The sequence below is a fragment of the Dipteris shenzhenensis genome, chromosome 9 (assembly GCF_047967505.1).
Source record: "Dipteris shenzhenensis isolate YYH24624 ecotype China chromosome 9, Dip_SZ_1.0, whole genome shotgun sequence".
In the NCBI taxonomy this organism is placed as follows: domain Eukaryota; kingdom Viridiplantae; phylum Streptophyta; class Polypodiopsida; order Gleicheniales; family Dipteridaceae; genus Dipteris; species Dipteris shenzhenensis.
In genome coordinates this window covers 15,913,142-15,933,170 of record NC_141604.1, presented here as the reverse complement: position 1 = coordinate 15,933,170, position 20,029 = coordinate 15,913,142, and positions in this window count along the sequence as shown.

The window sequence follows — 20,029 nt, the reverse complement described above, 5'->3', positions numbered from 1 at the left end:
CACTAACCTTATAGAGTGCTATAAAGGAAAGGGTTAGATCCCCTTACCCTAACCATAAATGGGTTTGTATATAGTCCATTTTTTCAACGAAATCTAGTGTATAGTTAGTCATTTGTGGTGTGCTCTCTAGCTGTGCCCTCTCTCCTCATCTCCACTCTTCTCCTCTCCCCTCTTCATATTTTGTCATGGTATCAAAGCATGGTTTTGCCTTCCACTGAGGCGTTATGATCCTTGAGAGAGTGAGAGAGACCGAAAGATAGAGAGAGTTCTTTTTGAGTGATCACTTCCGTTGAGTGGAGAATTTCTATCCATTTCCATTTCTCTTGTGAGATTTTCTTTGAGAAAGAGAGAGAGTGCCATAGTTTCTAAGAGAAATCTAAGAGAAAGAGATTCACACTCAATCTTCTTTCCTTTTGAGAGCATTCTCTCTGTGAGAGAGAATAGAGAGAGAGTCTTGAACTCCTTTTTCAGTAGTATCCTATCTTATTGCTAAGAAGCTAGAGCTTGCAAGTTGGAAGGTTGAGCCAACAACGATGACTGAAGAGGATAGAAAGGCTTGACAAAGCAACTATCAAAGAGAAATCAGCAAGACCGATGCAACAAAGAAAAGGCTCTCCAAAGCCTTTTACTATGACTCAAGAAACTCTGAAGAATCAGATCTAGGATTGACCATTTCAAGCAATGCCAATGACCATCTACTGGAAGTCATAACATATTTCATGGGATCTAGCTCATCAGTAGCTAAACGACTAGTCATAAGGCTCCAAGAAATGGCGCAGCGATGGCACCTCCAACACGATTGCTTTTGCGGCTCTTCCAGCCAAAGCAACAAGCCAGTTGACTAGCACAACAACTCTAGCGAAGTCCAACGATAGCGAAGTCCTATGGCCAACCTCTCCACACCAATGATGCGAAGCTATATAGCTAACCTTCGATGCTCCAACTAACAGCCACCATCAATGCTAGCGCCTCCCCAGTGGCTCCATCAACCTGCATGCGGATCTCCTATAGTAGCTCTAGGCATCAAGCACATTGCCCGCTCCAAGAGCCCATAGCTACAATGAAAGCCCAAGCTTCAACCACCCTGTAGCTTCCAGGCTCCCCAGCTCAACCTCCAAGCCTCAAGCACCAAGCTCTAGTAGCAACCTCATAGTAGGTGGATGGACAACAGTGGCTCCTACATTATCTTCCACAACAATTGCATCTTTGAGCTCCTATGTAGTAGCAGCACATCAACAATGACAGTGCTCATGAGCCACATCGCCTTTGAGCTCTTAAGCTCCATCAAAGCCACCTTCCTCAAACGACCTTCACGCATCAGAGGACTAGCTCTACAGTCAGCCATGAGCTCCATTGACAATGAGCAATGCCATCAATCAAGTGCCGAAGTAGTCCACGACCCACAATCCACTCAGCTTATAGGCTCCAGTGAGCCAGGCTCCATGGGTGAACATTTGAAAGAAGGCTCCCTGCAACGCATACGGCTTGTCTTGCACCATCCACACCATTGGCTCCTACATCGAACAACCTTGGGTTTCCAACTCCACAGCCGCACGACAGCATACGGAGCTCATGGACTCCCAAGCTCGACATCTTTGATGAAATCTTATTTAGATTTTGGTGAAGCCATTAGATGACACATGGCAGTACATGTGGCACCCCTTATTCACAAATCTCACCTCCAGTTAAGTTAACCTAGGTACGATAACCCTGGTTAGTCAAGGATAAGTTTGGGTGAAGCTACCCTGGTTAGCAAAGGATTGGATAAGGTTGGTCAATCCAACCCATGTAACGTTTAACCATGGTTCCCTAATCAAGGTGTGATCAACAGACTGCCATGTGGTAGCTTATCCACTGCCGCATCAGCAACATCAAAATCAGCAAACAGGAAATCATTCCAAGCGAGGAAGATTTCAAGGACGAGGGAATGCATCCACCAACGTGTCAAACATTCAGTACCACTACTATCACAAGTTTGGACACTATGAAAGAGATTGCCGCAAGAAGCAGTATCCCCAAGGCGGTCAATCCAATAGTAATCGAGGGAATTCCCGAGGTAGAGGAAATCATCATGGTGGACATTCTAGTCACAGTCATTTTGCAAATGAACATGGGAATATGTTTCTTGCAAGTGAGGAAATGCATCAGACTGATACAGTGTACTCAGACACTGATTTCAATCCGAAAGAGGATTACAGCTATCAAGTCGACCAAGTGGAATAGGATTCTTAGTATATCGATAGCAATGCATCATCTCATATGACAAATCATCAGGAATGGTCCACAGAAATGAAGCCATTAGAAGGACAGAAAAATGTCATTTATACAGTAGACAATACACCGAATCCGTGGTTCAAGGGACAGGCATTATCCCTATGAATAATTTCACTGGTATGAAAGGATTAGTGAAAGATGTGCTCTATGTTCCAAAGCTCAGCAAGAACCTTTTATCAGTAGGTCCAATGATGGAACACAATTACAAAGTCATATTCGATGGTGATGAATGCACTATCAGCGACAAATCCAAAAGATGTCAACTAGTAGCAAAAGGTATCAAGGAAGGACGCTTATACAGAATGCTAGCTACAGTACCAGATAAGCATGCCATGTCATCTCAACCACAACAGATGCCACTATCTACAAAATGGCACAAGAGATATGGTCATGTCAACTTCAAGTATTTGTAGATCTCAGGAATCAGAATATGGCAATTGGGATTCCGAAGCTACAGTTTTTTGGAAAATTTTGCGAAGCATGCTGCTTCGACAAACAAAAGCAAACCAACTTTGTCAGAAGTGCCTCTCATGCACGAGGTATTCTTGATTTGATACATATAGATGTATGGGGTTATGCCTAGACCCGCAACATCAATGGTTCACTTTACTACTTGACTTTCATCAACGACTACAGCAGATATTGTTAGGTCTACTTTCTAAAAGAGAAATATGAAGTGTTTTCCAGATTTCAAAAATTCAAAGCCATGGTAGAAAACCAAACAGGCAGAAAGATCAAAGTCATGAGATCAGACAGAGGAGGTGAATACATGTCTTCAACATTCATGAACTTTTGCAGAAATCATGACATTCGAAGACAATTCACATATGCAGATACTCCTCAGCAGAATGCAAGAGCTGAAAGGAAGAATGGGACTTTAGCAGACAGCAAGAGCAATGCTTAGTGAAAAGCATCTTTTGAATCAGTATTGGGCAGAAGCAATAGCCACTGCAAACTATTTGCTTAATCGGCTTCCTACCGAACCGATACAGGGTATGACTCCTTATGAATCATTCATTGGACACAAGCCACACATTGGGCATCTCCACATATCTGGTTGCATAGCATATGCCCACATACATGATGATCATCGCAGGAAATCGGATGCGAGTTCATGCAAATGCATCATGGTTGGCTACAGTGAAGAAAGCAAAGCATACAAATTGTATGATCCCATCAACTGCAAGGTCATTATCTCCAGAGATGTAATCTTTGATGAGGAATCCAAATGGAAAACCTCACCTACACACGAGATAGAAGCATCGACTTCACAGTCATCTACAGAACAAGTTGATGAAGAAGAGCAAGAATTGCCAGCAACACCCCAAGCAGAGCCACAGCAGCTCAGACGGTCTACTAGGGAAAGCAGACCACTAGCCAGATTGACATATGCTCACAAAGGCAAAGCAATTCAGGTGGAAACCACCAACTATGCTCTTATGACTACCATCATGACTATAGAAGAGCCAGTGTACTTCGAAGACACAGTAGATAAGCCAGAATGGCAAACTGCTATGAATAAAGAAATGGATGCTTTGTCTAAGAATAATACTTCAGAATTATGCGGACCTTCCACCAAGAAAGAAGGCCATAGCAAACAAATGGGTATACAAAGTGAAGTACAATCCAAATGGCAGCATTCAAAGATACAAAGCCAGACTGGTTGCAAAAGGATTCGCACAACAATATGGTCAGGATTATGATGAAACTTATGCTCTAGTAGCAAAGATGGATTCCATACAGTTCTTGATATCACTAGCAACACTCAACAAATGGAATGTGTATTAGCTCGATGTCAAGAATGCATTTCTCAATGGTTATCTAGATGAGGAAGTCTACATGCAACAACCAATAGGTTATGTTGAATCAAGAAAGGAGAATAAGGTTTGCCATCTGAAGAAAAGTCTCTATGGCTTAAAACAAGCACCCAAAAGTTGGTACAATAGAATCGATAAATATTTTGCTGATCTGGGATACATGAAGTCCAATGCAGATCATACTCTCTACTACAAAGTTCAAGGGGAAGACATTACTATTACACTTTTGTACGTAGATGATCTGATTGTGGCAGGAAGCAAGGATAGCTTCATCAGAAAACTAAAACAAGACTTATCTGCAGAGTTCGACATGAAAGATCTTGGACTCATGCACTATTGTCTTGGAATTGAGTTGTTCTGGAGATTTTCAGATAGCACATTCATGAGTCAACTCAAGTATGTTGACAGTCTTCTGAAGAAGTTTCATATGGCAGATTGCAAGGTTGCAGCCACTCCCATGGAACAGAGTTTGAAACTTACTAAAGATTCAAAAAAGCCTACAGTCAATGACAGATACTACAGGCAGCTCATTGGATCTCTTATATATCTGACAATCACACGGCCAAATATTTGTTATGTACACTAGCATAGTTTATGGAAAATCCAAAATAGTCTCATTGGAATGCAGCCAAAAGAGTCTTGAGATACATCAGATGTACAAGATAGTTTGGGATAGATTATAGAGGAAGTCATCTATGGTTGCATGGATACTGTGACAGTGACTATGCCGAAGATCATGAGACCAGGAGATCGACATAGGGATATGCATTTTTCCTTGGTCAAGGTGCTATATCATGGTTGTCAAACAAACAACCAACTGTTTCTTTGTCTTCAGTTGAAGCAAAATATAGAGCACTCACTACAGGTGCATGTGAGGCTATATGGCTCAGAAGACTATTGTCAGAAACAGATTACTTTGATGAGTCAAAGCCAACAACAATATACTGTGATAATCAGTAGCATTGGCCAAAAATCCAGTATATCACTCCAGGACAAAGCACATTGATGTCAAAGAGCACTTCATTAGAGAGTATTACTTGGTAACATCACACTGCAACATTGTGATAGCAAAGAGAATGTTGCAGAGATCTTTACCAAACCACTTGGTAAAGAGCTATTTGAAAAACACCGACTAGCTCTTAGTTTGACGTAGAGGAATAACATTCCCATTAAAGGGGTGTGATGGAATATAATGCTCAGTCCTTCTTCGATTCCCCAGAATCATCATCTTGAGGGAAGGCCTACTTCATAATGTTGATCTTGAGGGAAGGTGTTGAGAGTTCATGCTCAACATCATGTGATCATGTGTGCATAGCACCATCACATGATCATATGTGCATAGCACTAACCTTATAGAGTGCTATAAAGGAAAGGGTTAGATCCCTTAACCCTAACCCTAAATGGGTTTGTATATATTCTATTTTTTCAACTAAATCTAGTATACAGTTAGTCATTTGTGGTGTGCTCTCTAGCTGTGACCTCTCTCCTCATCTCCACCCTTCTTCTCTCCCCTCTTCATATTTTGTCATGGGCCCCATCAATGGTTGTGTAGGCCAATGGTGACTGGGGTGGCCTTTGTACTTCTTGTGTTTCCATGCCATGTATAGAAATGCTCATCAAAGCTATCACTATGAATCACAAATGTTTGTGGTCACCTTGGTTGAGAGGAGGTAGATGGCTGCGAACTTTGGAGGGGGTCTTGTGGTGGCTGAGGTGGTGGGCTCTTTCTTCACATCCTCTTTAGTGGTGGTGGCATTGTTTCTGAACTTGCATCCATGTTGATATGGTGTACCATTGATCACTAAATTAGTTGGTATGCAGGTATGACACGTGTGTGTGTGTGTATTGTGAAAGATCTTATTTTTACATGTGCTTTGAGAGTGTGGAATGAAAGTGTGCCGCACAATTATTCATGTAATCGACTATGTGTCTAAGCGAAAGCGTGTGAGTGCATGTGACCTAATAACTAGGTAGGGACTAACTATATGGCTTTTTGTTTATGCTGGGATTTCATAGGTCAGCTAGGACTCAAAGCATCACTTCTAAGCCCTAGGTTGAAATCGGTTGATGCTACCTATATGTGCAAAGACGTGCATATGCAAGTGAGTGCTCATGATACAATCTAATACTAACTAAGAAAGACTTAGGGTTGTCAAGGATGGCTTGCGTGTTGATGTAGTAATGCTTCAGTCGACTCTTGTTTATGGTTGTGTTAAATTGGATTCCATCCAATGTTTCTAGCAGAACACCTCCGATGGGATTCATTTTTCTTACTCGATAGGGTCCTTGACCTAGATACTTGAGTTTTCCCTTATGGACTTTGGCATTGTATAGCAAGACCAAGTCACCTTCCTTAATGTCTTTGGCTTTAAGGTTTCTGTCAAACCATGCTTTTCTTCTGTGTTTTTCTGTTGTCATGGCATGGTAGGTGACTAATCTGGTCTCTGTATGCTTCTCTAATTGATAAAGTCTTTCTTTCAGTGATGTATGATCTCCCATGCATTCCTGTACCTCTATGTGTAGGCTTGGTATTACAAATTCTAGTGGGACCATAGCTTCAAGACCGTACACCAATTGAAAAAATGTATTCCCTATACTGACCTTGAGTGTGGTTTGGTATGCCCATAAGGTTGCATTTAGTTTCTTTGCCCAATCAAAATGTTGTGGTTCTACTACCTTGATGAGGATAATGCATAATATTTTATTGGTGGATTCGTCTTGTCCATTCCCTTGGCGGTAGTAGGGTGTGCTTTTTCTATGGATTACCATAAAGCCAGACAAGAGTTCTTTGATAACCTCATTGACAAAATGTGTGCCTCTATCCACCAACACAATTTCAATGGGACATCCAAATTGGGTGATCACATTCTCGTATAAGAACCTTGTTGTGCTTTTAGCATCTGCCTTTCTGACTGCTTTTTAGCTTTAGCCCATTTGGTAAAGTAATCAATGACCACAATGATGTAGTGCGCCTGTGTTCCTTTTGTCGCTGGATGGATGGGACCCACAAAATCAATCCCCCATTTTTTTGGTGCAATGACTATTGTTAGGGGGTTAAAGTCCTTGTGTTGTGGTTTAGTAGTCTGTTGGCATACGTCATGGCTTTTGACATATTCATAAGCATCTACCCAAAGTGTTGGCCACCAGTAGCCTGCAAGGAGGACTTTTCTTGCTATCGCTTCCCCTTGGAAGTGTCCTCCTGCAATGCCTTCATGGACTTCACTAAGGATTGGCATGATCTCATGAGGCATTACACATCTTCTTAAAACCTAGTCCTTGCCCATCTTGTGTAGTTGCCTTGCAATGAGTTGATAGGGTGCTGATTTTAAAATTAGTTTTCTAGCATTCACTGCTTTCATTTCAGGGGGTGCTATTCCTACCATTAAGTACCCAATGATATCTGCACACCATTCTAGTAAAGCATCTATTTGAAATAGTAAGGCATCATGCAAGTCATCTTCTACTCCAGTGGCTTCTTCTCCCGACTTGACATGAGACATGTGATTAGCAATGTAGTGTTGGGCACCTTTGCAGACCACTATTTTGAAATTGAATTCTTGAAGTAAGAGAAACCATCTGGTTATTCTCCCTATTGTACACAGACAGTTCACAAGATAAAGCAATGCTTGATGGTCAGTGTAGAAGACAAAATCATTTGCAAATAGATAGTGTCAAAATTTCTTAACACTACACACCATTGCTAGGGCTTCTCTTTCTATGGTGGTATAGTTGATATCTACATCATTGAGTTGTCTACTGGCAAAGTAGAATGGGTAGTTCTTATGTTCACCAAGTTGGAAAAACACCCTCCCAATTGTATACTTAGAGCCATCATTATGAACCTAAAAATCAATATTCCAATTGGGAGATATAAGGATGGGTGTTGTGATTAGGCGCCACTTTAAAAGCTCAAAGGCTTGGCACACTCTTCTGTCCATAAGGATTCCACTAAGAATTTGTAAAGTGGTATAGCTATCATGGTATACCACAAGATAAAACTTCTATAATAAGTGGCATGTCCCATAAAGACGTACACCTTTGGACTTTGTAGGAGGTGGCAGTTCCATGATGATTTTGATTTTGTCCATGTCAATTGCAATCCCATGTTGAGAAACTGTGTCCCAAAACAACTCCGTGAGTGACCATAAACTGGCATTTTGTTGGATTTAGGGAGATGCCATACTCCCTACATTTGATTAGAACTACTTCAAGACATTTTAAGCGGTCTCTTTTATTTGAGTGGATGTATAAATCATCCAAGAGCACCTGTAGTAACTTATTCAGAAATGACTTGAAAGCGGTGAACATGAGTCTCTGGAATGTGGCCGAGGCATTACAAAGGCCAAATGGAATGACTCTATAGGCAAATATACCACATTTTGTAGCAAATGCTATTTTTTATTGGTCAACAGGAGCAATTTATACTTGGTTATAGCCACTAAATCCATCCAAGAAGTTGTATATCTCTAATCCATGTTGAGATATCAAGCTCTACCCCCGATACATCTCCTGAATGACTATCATTTATGTCACCGCCTATGTTAGTTGTACTCGTGGTGTAGTTAGACTACCACGTATGTTTTTGGTTTGGGTTCACATATGAACCACGTATTCTAGGTTTTGACATATAGGGTATTTCCCTCTTCTATTGTATTGTTGTTGTGTGCAAAAGTGAAGAAAGGCTTCACCCTCCAACCTTGTGTCCTCTCTCTTTTGTGTGTTGTGAAGAAAGCTAAACTTGAGTCTCCTATCTCTCTCCCTTATTCTTTAAATGGTATCAGAGCCTTGTTCGTGGTAAGGAGCTCAAGAAAGCTAGCCAAGTTTGTGGTGTCCTGGTAAGAGGACCAGTGTAGCTTTCCTATTTCGAGTTTGGGAGCAAATCTCTGCAGGTAGCACAGCCAGAAGTGCAGGAGTGCACTGCTTCAGATTGAGAGGCCCTTCGCGGTGCGGCGAGAGCGCAGTATATGCTGCGGGAGAGGGCGAAGACCTCGGTGTGCGACCGTTTGAGGCCGTTTCGGGGCCCGTTTTGAAGGCGGAAGTTCTTCGCAGGCACTCAGAAAAAGGCCCTGTTTTTGCTGTGCGACCACCGCACGGCTAGTCGGTGGAAAGGTGCCACAGAAATTGCATCGTATGCCTATGTGCAGAGATATTGGGAGTTGCAGATTCATGCCTGTTGCCTGTTGATGCAAAATCGTCACGAGGAAGTGACTGTGTGGTGAAATACCACTTTCGTCAGTGTTGCAGATCTGCCCCTGTGAGGCTCTTTGCAGAAGTTTTGCTATTTGCCCTTCTGAGGCATTTGCTGTGTTTACAGGTTGCTGTTGCAATTCGTGATTTGTAAAATGTCTGAGAATCTGTCTACCATTGTCAGTGAGAAGCTTGACAAGAACAACTTCCAAGCATGGAAGTTCAGGATGACAAACTTCTTTATGGGAAAGGGAGTTTGGGATTACATCAGTGGTGAAACTGCAGAACCAGTTTTGGGTGCTGCTCCCACTCCTGCTGAATTGAAGGCCTTTAAAGAATGGCATGAAAAAGCCAGAAAATGCCTGTATTGGCTGTCCGTTAGCATTTCAGATTCTATGATTGTGCATATACAGGATCTAGAGACGCCTAAGGAGGCATGGGATACATTGGTGAAGCTGTATAGCACAAATACCAAAGCACGAAAGATGCAGCTAAAGCAGGAGTTGCACAATGTGCAAAGGAAAAATATGAATATAAATGAGTATTCCTTGAAGGTGAAAGGCCTTGCAGATTCTCTTGCCTCCATTGGAGCACCTGTTGATGATGAGGACTTAGTGTCCGTGACCTTGAATGGTCTTGGGAAAGATTATGCACAATTTCGGACATCCATTGGAGTCCGTGAAACATTTCCTGATTTTCAGGAACTTATTGCTCTCTTGCTGAGTGAAGAGCAAAGGAATGGTGGTTCAGCCACCTCAACTTCTCAAGAGACTGCTTTCTACTCGAATACAGGTAGAGGCAGGGGTAGAGGAAGAGGTCGTTCTGGTGGCCGTGCAGGAAATCAGAACCAACAGCAACAACAGGAAAACCAATCCTATGGAGGAGGACGTGGTAGTTCTAGAGGCAGGGGGAGCCAAAGAGGCCGTGGTTCATGGCAAAGGAACCAGCAAGTAAATAGCAGCACAGAATGCTATTATTGTGGAAAGCCTGGACACAAGGAGAATACATGCTATAAAAAGCAGAATGACATCAAAAGTGGGAAGTTGCAGCAAAGCAACTATGCATCATCAAGTGGGCATGGTGACGACAGAAATGAGCACCTTTTTGTGATGCAGCATATGGTTAACTCCATGTCAGGAGATGCTGCAGCTTGCAATGATGTTTGGTATGTTGATTCGGGTGCCTCTAACCACATGACCAGTCATGGTGAGTGGTTTCATGATGTCAGAAATTTGGATAAGCCAGGTTATGTTGAAACAGGTGATGATACTGCGCACCCAATTACGCAGGTTGGTAAAGTGCCATTGGCTATGCAGGATGGCAAAACGAAGTACTTGGCAGATGTACTTCATGTTCCAAAAATCACTAAGAACCTGGTTTCAGTTGGCCAGATGGGAGCAAGGTCTGCAGGTTAGATTTAATCCTGATGGATGCTTCGTTGAAGACCTGAAAAATAAATGCCGCTTGGTTGCGAAAGGCAACAAAAATGGAAGAATGTTCACCTTGGATGTTGATATGCCTGAGGTGAAAGCTGCTATGTTTGCGCATGGGAGAGGTGTCATTGCAGATATTGAGATATGGCACAAGCGCATTGGGCACGTGAATATACAAAGGCTGAAATCTATGCAAACGAAAAACATTGTTGCAGGTTTGCCTAAATTCAGAGTTGAGGGAATGCAGAAGGTATGTGAAGCATGCCAAATGGGTAAGCAGGCCAGACATGCATTTCCTAAAAATGCTAAGGTGAGCAGAAGACCTTTGGAAGTGATCCATTCAGATGTTTGGACAACCAAAGCTGCTTCTATTGGTGGATGCCATTATTATGTGACGTTTATTGATGACTACACTAGGAAGGTGTGGATTTATTTTATGAAGCACAAAAGTGAAGTGTTCAGCCATTTCAAGGCTTTTAAGGCCATGGTTGAAAAAGAGAAAGGTGTGCATATTAAAGTGCTAAGATCTGATGGAGGGGGAGAGTACTTTTCAGAAGAATTTTGTGAATATCTGAAAGAACAGGGAATTCAAAGGAAGTACTCATGCAGGTCTACCCCTCAGCAGAATGGGGTTGCAGAAAGGAAGAACAGGCATATTGCAGAAGTAGGACGAGCGATCCTAAATGAGAAAAACATGCCTGATTATTTTTGGGCTGAAGCAGTAGCAACTGCTGTTTATATTATGAACAGAACCCCCACTGCAGCTGTCCATGGCATGACGCCTGAAGAAATGTATACAGGCCAAAAACCAGATATTTCTCACTTGAAGGTATTTGGTTGCATAGCTTATGTTCATGTTCCTGATGAGAAGAGAACAAAGCTCGATCCAAAGGCAGAAAAATGCATCTTTATTGGATATGCTCAGCACCAGAAAGGGTATCGCTGTTATAACCCTTCCACTCGCAAAATGCAAGTGAGCAGAGATGTTGTTTTTGATGAAATGAGCAGCTGGTATGCACCAACTGTTATGGCAGGAGATGCAGATGCAGGAAATGGGAATGCTGCAATAAATGCAGAGCAGCAATCTCAAGCCTTGAGTGGACCCAGAGAGTCCTCTACTAGTGGATCTAGTGCATGGACAGGGAGATTGAGATCTAGTGAATCGTCACATGGCAGTCCTGATAGTGTTGTGCAGGTATCACATAAGGGAAAAGAAAAAGTGGACCATGCTCCAGTATTTGATGTGTCTGCTGGTAGCTCTCATGTTGATGGAGAGTCAAGCGGCTCTGAAATGAGCCTTGATGAGGAACTTGGGATTCCTTCTGTTGTTACACCTGGTGCAAGGAAAAGCAGGCATGATTTAAAGACGCCTGCAACTGATCCAGTTGTACGGAGGTCCACTCGTATTAAGTATCCAGTTGACAGGCTGAGATATGATGGGTATACAGCACATCACTATGCTTATATGGTCAAGGTTCTAGAGGAGCCAGAGCCCACATGTTTTGAGGATGCAGCAGGGCATAAAAATTGGGAAGCAGCTATGGATGAAGAGATGGCTGCCTTGGATGCAAACCACACTTGGGATTTGATGCCTTTGCCTCATGATAAGAAGGCTATTGGCTGCAAGTGGGTTTACAAAGTAAAGCACAATGCTGATGGGTCTGTTAGCAGGTACAAGGCAAGATTAGTTGCCAAAGGTTTTGCACAGACATATGGAATTGACTATGAGGAAACTTTCAGCCCAGTTGCAAGGATGGCAACCATGAGAGCAGTAATTGCTATGGCTGCTGCAAAGGGATGGTCTTTGCATCAGATGGATGTGAAAAATGCCTTCTTGCATGGTGATTTGCAGGAAGAGGTTTATATGATGCAGCCAGAAGGTTATGAGGATAATGCACACCCCGATTTTGTATGCAGGTTGCGCAAAGCCTTGTATGGCTTAAAACAGGCGCCGAGGGCATGGTCAGACAAGATAGGGCAATATCTTGTCACTATTGGATTTCAGATTTCCAATTCAGATTTTTCACTTTATGTGAAAAGGACAAACAGAGGGATTGTGCTTATAGTCATCTATGTTGATGACTTGATTATTACAGGTGATAGTGATGCAGACATTAATGAAGTGAAGCTGCTGTTGAAGCAGAAATTTGAGATGAAGGATTTGGGAGAGCTGCGTTACTTCTTGGGCATTGAGGTTATTAGATCCCCGAGTGGGATATGGCTGTTGCAAAGGCAATACGGTTTGGACATGCTGTCCAAATATGGGATGACAGGCTGTAAGCCTATCTCTGTTCCATTGGAGCAGAATGTGAAGCTCAATGCAGAGTCAGGTGAGCTTCTTGAAGATATTACTATGTACAGGCGCATAGTAGGTAGCTTGATTTATATGACTATAACCCGACCAGACTTGAGCTATGCTGTGGGGCTGGTGAGTCAGTTTATGCAGGCACCGAGGAAGCCACATTTGGATGCGGCTAGGCGCATACTGCGGTATGTGAAGTCCACATTGCATTATGGACTGTTTTATGAAGCTGGGTGTGCATTACAGGTACATGGATACACAGATGCTGACTGGGCTGGTAGTGTCTCAGACAGGAGATCTACTAGTGGTTTTATGTTTTCCCTTGGGAGTGGTGCCATCAGTTGGAGCAGCAAGAAGCAGCCAACAGTTGCCTTGTCGAGCACAGAGGCTGAGTACAGGGGTGCAGCAATGGCTGCATGTGAGGTAGCTTGGTTACGGAAGCTACTTGCAGATATGGGACAGTCAGTTCATGCAGCAGTTGTCATTCATTGTGACAACATTAGCAGCATCATGCTTGCTAATAACCCAGTTTATCATGCTAGAACGAAGCACATTGAGGTGCATTATCACTTTGTGAGAGAGAAGGTTCTAGCTGGTGAGATTGATCTTGTCTATGTCAGCACTGAGGAGCAGGTGGCTGATATTTTTACGAAGGCATTGGGTACCGAGAAGCTTCGCAGATTTAGGAGCTTGCTTGGTGTACATGAGAGGGATTTGAGCTTGAGGGGGAGTGTTGAGATATCAAGCTCTACCCCCGATACATCTCCTGAATGACTATCATTTATGTCACCGCCTATGTTAGTTGTACTCGTGGTGTAGTTAGACTACCACGTATGTTTTTGGTTTGGGTTCACATATGAACCACGTATTCTAGGTTTTGACATATAGGGTATTTCCCTCTTCTATTGTATTGTTGTTGTGTGCAAAAGTGAAGAAAGGCTTCACCCTCCAACCTTGTGTCCTCTCTCTTTTGTGTGTTGTGAAGAAAGCTGAACTTGAGTCTCCTATCTCTCTCCCTTATTCTTTACAATCCAACCACCTTTTCCAACATTGTTTCTATTAAGGGTAGGGGATAGTGATCCTTGATTGTGGCGGCATTCACATTCTTTAAGTTAACACATATTCTTAGCTTCTTGTTGCATCTAGGCATGATGACAATGGGTGAAACCCAATCAGTGTGCTCTATCTCATAGATGAATCCGACATCTAAGAGTTTGTCCAGTTCATCATAGACCATGGTGCCAGATTTTGGATTTGTTCGATAAGGTCCACATACCTTAGGGTGGGCACCTTCCCTAATAGGTATCGTGTGTACTACCACTTCTGGTGAAATACCCTTCATTTCCTTGCTAGGCAGTCTCATTATTCCATTAGGAGTGCTTTGAGCTTTGTTTCATCTTCCTGTATAAGCTGTTTCCCAATGAATACCAATTTCTCTTCCTCCCCTTCAAGGGTGAGGTTTATTGTGCAAGTTTTGGCCGATCCCTCATAGATTGGAGTCTCTCCAATGTTATCGGTTTCTTGCACATCAGATTCTCTTACTAGTCTTAGCATTGTTATGAGGACACTACCATTGGTGTAGTTTTTAAAGCACTCTGGCACAAATCAGCCTCTGATGGTGTTGAACTAGCATGACATGGGCTATGTGCACTGGGTGGCATAGGATCATTAACCAATTTTTGAGGTTCTTGCGGACTTTCTTTTTGTGAAGCCTCATTATCAAGCTTCATCCCACATGTGGCTTAAACTTTCGAAACTTCTTACATTGGGAATTTTGGGGTAATTTTCCACTGCCAAAGTACACCTAAGTAATGGTTCATTTGCTGTGCATACTCCTTCAAGTCCACTAGGGGACCATTCAAGAGGAGGTGGCTCAGATTTTGGGGGAGATAGCTTCGTAAGATACAACTCAACAATCCTAATTTGGACTCGTTTGAACTCATTAAAGTGGTCGGCCTTGGCTTTGTGGGCGATGTCCTCCAGCTTTCTTGCGAGATCTTCTGCTATTGTTCAACTTTGCGAAGTTCAACCACCATTAGGGCATGGAGAATGGCTAAATCATTGTCATAGACATGGTCTTCAAATTGAGCATTTTTAGCATGTTTCAAGGTCCCAAGGAAAATATGAGTCCTTACTGGAATGGGTAGCTTCTTCAGATTCACTATTCTATTCAAGGTCAACCATAAAGAATGGCACCTTTGGATCGATTGGTTCCTCATGTGTGAGTGGAGGTTTTACTTGCATGACCTTAGCATCAATTTGCGAGAAGATGGGATCTAGTGTATGGCAGTTGTCAATGGTCGCCAATGCTTGGATCCCATTATTGACATTGCTTTGTGTATCACCCGCTAAGGCATGCTGTGCAGGGGGGCTGATTTGCTAGAGATTGTTGTTGAAGAGTTTTTATCCAATGCTCTAGGCACAATTGGTTTTATTGCTCCTGTCTCCACATTGACTCTTACTACAGTGTCGTGATTTTGAATTGTCAATCTATCAGTTCCCTAATCATGGAGGACTGATGCTTCATGCAACCAAGGGCGTCCAAGTAAGATTTGATAAGATTTCTTAGGGAGATCCCAGATTGTGAATTGAAGAGAAAAGTGGACTCTTGCGACTTTTGTTGACACTCCATTTACTATTCCCAAGGGCTTTGCACGTGAATCATCTGCTGCAAGGCGTAAGTTGAAATTAGCCTTTTGCATTGGTGGGAGACCCCATTCATCATAGAGCTCCTTGGATAGGACATTCACACCTTCTCCACCATCCACTATGGCCTAGACGTCATCATATGCTTTATGGCTCAAAGGCACAGTGATGTTGTGTATGTCATCTCCCTCACCCATCCACATAGGGATATCTTCTATGTCTTCCATAGGTGGAGGGGGATTTGCTAGTTCAATCCATCCTTTGAAAATTTTTCAAAGATTGGGACAAATTTGTAAGAGGATTCCAATGGGAATCCACACAGGGCAACTTAGAATGCTAGAGAGTGAGGCACCTTCAAGTTGGCATGGTGGTACATTATGTTGTGGATCTTGTTTGCTAAAACAGAGGCTTGAGGACAGTGTCAATACTTGATGGGGCCGAGTCAAGGATTTGATCTTGTGCTTGCTTCTTAGCCTTGAATTGAGCTTGTTCTTTTTGCACCATTGTTGAAGTGCCTGAAATTGAGCCTTCTCCACTTTTGCATTAGGATATGGAGCTTCTTTTCTTTGAGGCTCGGGAGCGGATGTGGATGAGCTTGGTTGCTCCTTGCTTGGCGGAGGTATAGGAACTTGTGCTTTCTTTTGAAGAGGTCTTGAACTTGATTGAATTGGAATATTAGGGCCTTTGGTGGCCTCTTTTTATTGGCGTGTAATTACATTCATAGGTTGTGAAAATATGCTTGCCAACCCTAGACTTTGATGGTCCACCCCAATAATGCCGATTGGGACGTCAAGCTTAGCCTCATTTTGTTGTGGGACCTTGGTTTTCATGGGACAATCCCATATAGGCATGGTCAACGCCACACTCTCTGCAAAGTGGTTAGAAAGTAGTAAGGCTACCGGCACTCTGCAATCCGGTGATTCTCTCCACAACTGTAACACTTGATTGCTCGATATGTATTGGGCCGAACTTGATTCACATAGACAGGTATTAAACCTTATGCTCCTTCCACATAGTACACTAGGTACTCAGATTCATACTCAAATTGTGAATCCACTTCTTCGGCTTGAAGTTGTTGTATTGGAATTGCCGGAGGTGCTAGATTTGACGCTCTTGGATATGGTCATGGATTTGGATTCCTGAGTAATTACGGAACTTGGGTCCGAACAGGAATAGGATTCAGCCTCAGAGTTGGGGATGCTTGTGCAAGTGTTGGCTGCCTATACACTGGGATGGGTGCCAATTGGCTTTATTGAGGGCGGGGGGGGGTTGTTGAAGCATGTTGAAGATGCAACTATTTTCATCATGCCCACCAACTATGCTGGTATGGCACCACAACCATGGTAGTGGATTTGCTTGTGCATTGATCCTGGCTCTTAAGACGGGGCATTCATTTGCTATGTGATTGGCCATGCAATGTGAACACCATACATTTTCTTACCATGGACAAGTCTAAGGTGGCAGGGGCTGAGACATGTGAAGCTTTTGTTCCATGGCTTGCATCATTTCTTCTCTGAGCTTCATGGTCATGACCTCTAGGTGATCTTCATTAGACGTTTCTGCAATTGAGTTAGCTTTTTCCTTTTTAGAGTGCTTATCGTGCACACTGACTCTTCCATCATCACTGCTGGTGTGAGAGTCAGTCATGCCATCTTCGATGTCAATGGCTGCCGCATGCGCAGCACTGAATGTTTCGTAACTGCTAATCTTTTTCATGTCTTTGCGAATTTTCTTCCTTAGGCCTGCAATGAACTAGGTCGTGAGGTACTTATCATTGGGGCGTGGGTCACATTTGACAATTGAGTGTTTCATCTTGCTTAGCCCATGTACGTGCATACATCTTCTCGCCAACCTTGTTTGAGGTTGCCTAGTTGGAGAGCAGGATCATCTTGGAGTTTCTTCATTTGAAAGCACCTCTTGAATTTAGTTTGCAGCAAGCCCATGTGGCTCCTTCTTCTACTAGGAGGTCTAGGTACCATTTAGAGGCTTCATCGGTTAAGGCCATGGGGAACCATGTGACCTTAGTTTCATTTGATTGATCTCCTCTAGCTCAGCATGTGGCATCAAGATGGTGGATGAATCTTGCTAGATTGCCACGACCATTGTATTTGGGAAGTTTGAGTTTGCTAGGGGGGCCTGCCTTGATTGTTATTATTGCAGCCAAAATTGTTGCGAGGTTAAAGAAATTGTTCCCATCCGCTTCGAGTTAATGAGGTATTTGTGTCTAATTTTACCCATTATACACTTGATATTTATTAGTTGGTATTGGAGTTTGTACGATTTGCTTATCCAATTGTGTGTTCTTTGCCTTGCTAAGGAGTTGTTCTTAACATCTAGTATTGCAACAACAAAATTTAATTGTGGAAATATAACAATTAGCAAATGAGGCTCACTTTTTGTCGATGGAAAAGGAGACTCTTATCCACTTGTAATGGTAAAGTGTATTAATGGAATAGACCAAATGAGCCTACCCTTTACACACTTTACTTAAGACTAGAGTGCCGATATGTCAATTGATAAGGACCTATATCAATTGATAATGAGCTTCCTAAAATCATCATGAACGTGTACAAGGGATTGGAAAAATCCATTAAGGTCCAAATTTTTAAAAATTTGAGTTTTTTTATCGAACTACATATTCATCTCGGCTATAATGGTGTTGATCACGAAAGTATAACAACTCATCTAAATAAGTTTGAAAAAGATTTATGAAAGACTTGGAAAATTATGGAGAAGTACAACTATTATTCTATAGAGTTTTCTAGTGCTCATTCCTTGGGGCCTTGCCATTTTCTTCCTTGGCATTCCTCCACATAGTCCTTCAATCTATAAAGCATATAGTCTTCAACAAAGTAGGTCAATGCTCAACTATGGAGGATAACCTGATAAAGATGAAAGTGAATTCTTCTTGGCTGGAAGATTTGTTCTCATCACAAATGTGTTGTGTTTATTCTCCCAAATGTTCTTGAAAATGATTTCTTCTTGGTTGGAGGGTTTGTTCTCACATGAAATTATACAGCCTTATTGAAGGCTTATGCAAGCATTACCATGATTGAAGTACAATTTATTGATATCAAATGTCGTACTAGAAAAGTGCCTTTTGGCATAAAGCAAATACAGACACCAATTCAAAATTCCATGGCTCCTTGCCACTAGAGGTCTTCTGCAAGTAGATAAGAAACCATCTCGAGACTACGTGATATAGTTGGTGTTCAATTTGGAGCTATCCATGTAGACCAAACTCGCAAGCATTAGCATAGCATATCACTAAAAGTAATAACATATTGTATGCTTTATTGGAGGCTAATTCACCGATCATAGCTCTATCATTTCATGATGATAGAGAACTTATGCAAGTAGATAAGAAATAACATCAAAAGTAAGTGATATAGTTGGTGTTTAATTTAGAGTTGTCCATGTAGATCAAACTTCAAGACATTGCCATTACATATTGCCAAAAAGTAATAACATTATATGCTACTAGAGACGAATTCACCCATCATAGCCCTATGACTATTGTAGATGTCAATTATCATTATTGATGTTATTAATAATGATAATTGATATTGTTGATGTTATCATTATTGATTGCAATTTAGCTTGTCATCTTGATTTGTAGCCATAATTTGCAAGAAAACTCAAGCATTCATGAGGGCTAAGCTTGCCCCTTTAGAATTGAATATATTACACAATGAATACAAACAATAGATTGGAGGGGGGGTGGGGACTACTAACCTATCATCTTTTTTATTTTTGATTTCAAGCTAACAGCAGTCACTATCTAGAATGGCCTTTTGCCGTGTTAAACAATTGGACTATCTTTGCCCTTTGATTTCTCAGCCACTCATAATATTTCTGCACGTGAAACTTCTTAGTCCATTAGGTCCATCCCATTTCTAAATAGAGACATTAGTATCTTGAGTCCTTGTTTACCTAAGCTACCTTCAGCAATTTGCATGCTATATTTGTGGATAAGCTTCTTCACTTATCACCGGAAGAAAAAGCATCAATCTTTGCCTATCCTAAGCCTTGAGCTTATAAAGTCGAAGAGCAGTTCATCAAAAGGGGCATCCTCAATCAATTCCTAAGCAATAAACCCTTTAGAGACAAATTTTTTTGATCCCTTTATCACCTTGACCCCGACAAGGTGCTCTGATGATATGTACCACACCTTTATCACCTTGGACAATTTGCAGTCTTGCGTGAAGCACACCAAGGATTAGCCAGAGGTCATTTTGTCAGCAATCCTACTATCTAGAAGATCCTCCAAATGAGCCTATGGTGGCCAACAATTCTCGGCGATGCCTTCACCTTTGCCAAGTAGTGTGATGCATGCTAGTGGTTGGGTCAGCCAAACATTAAGGATCAAA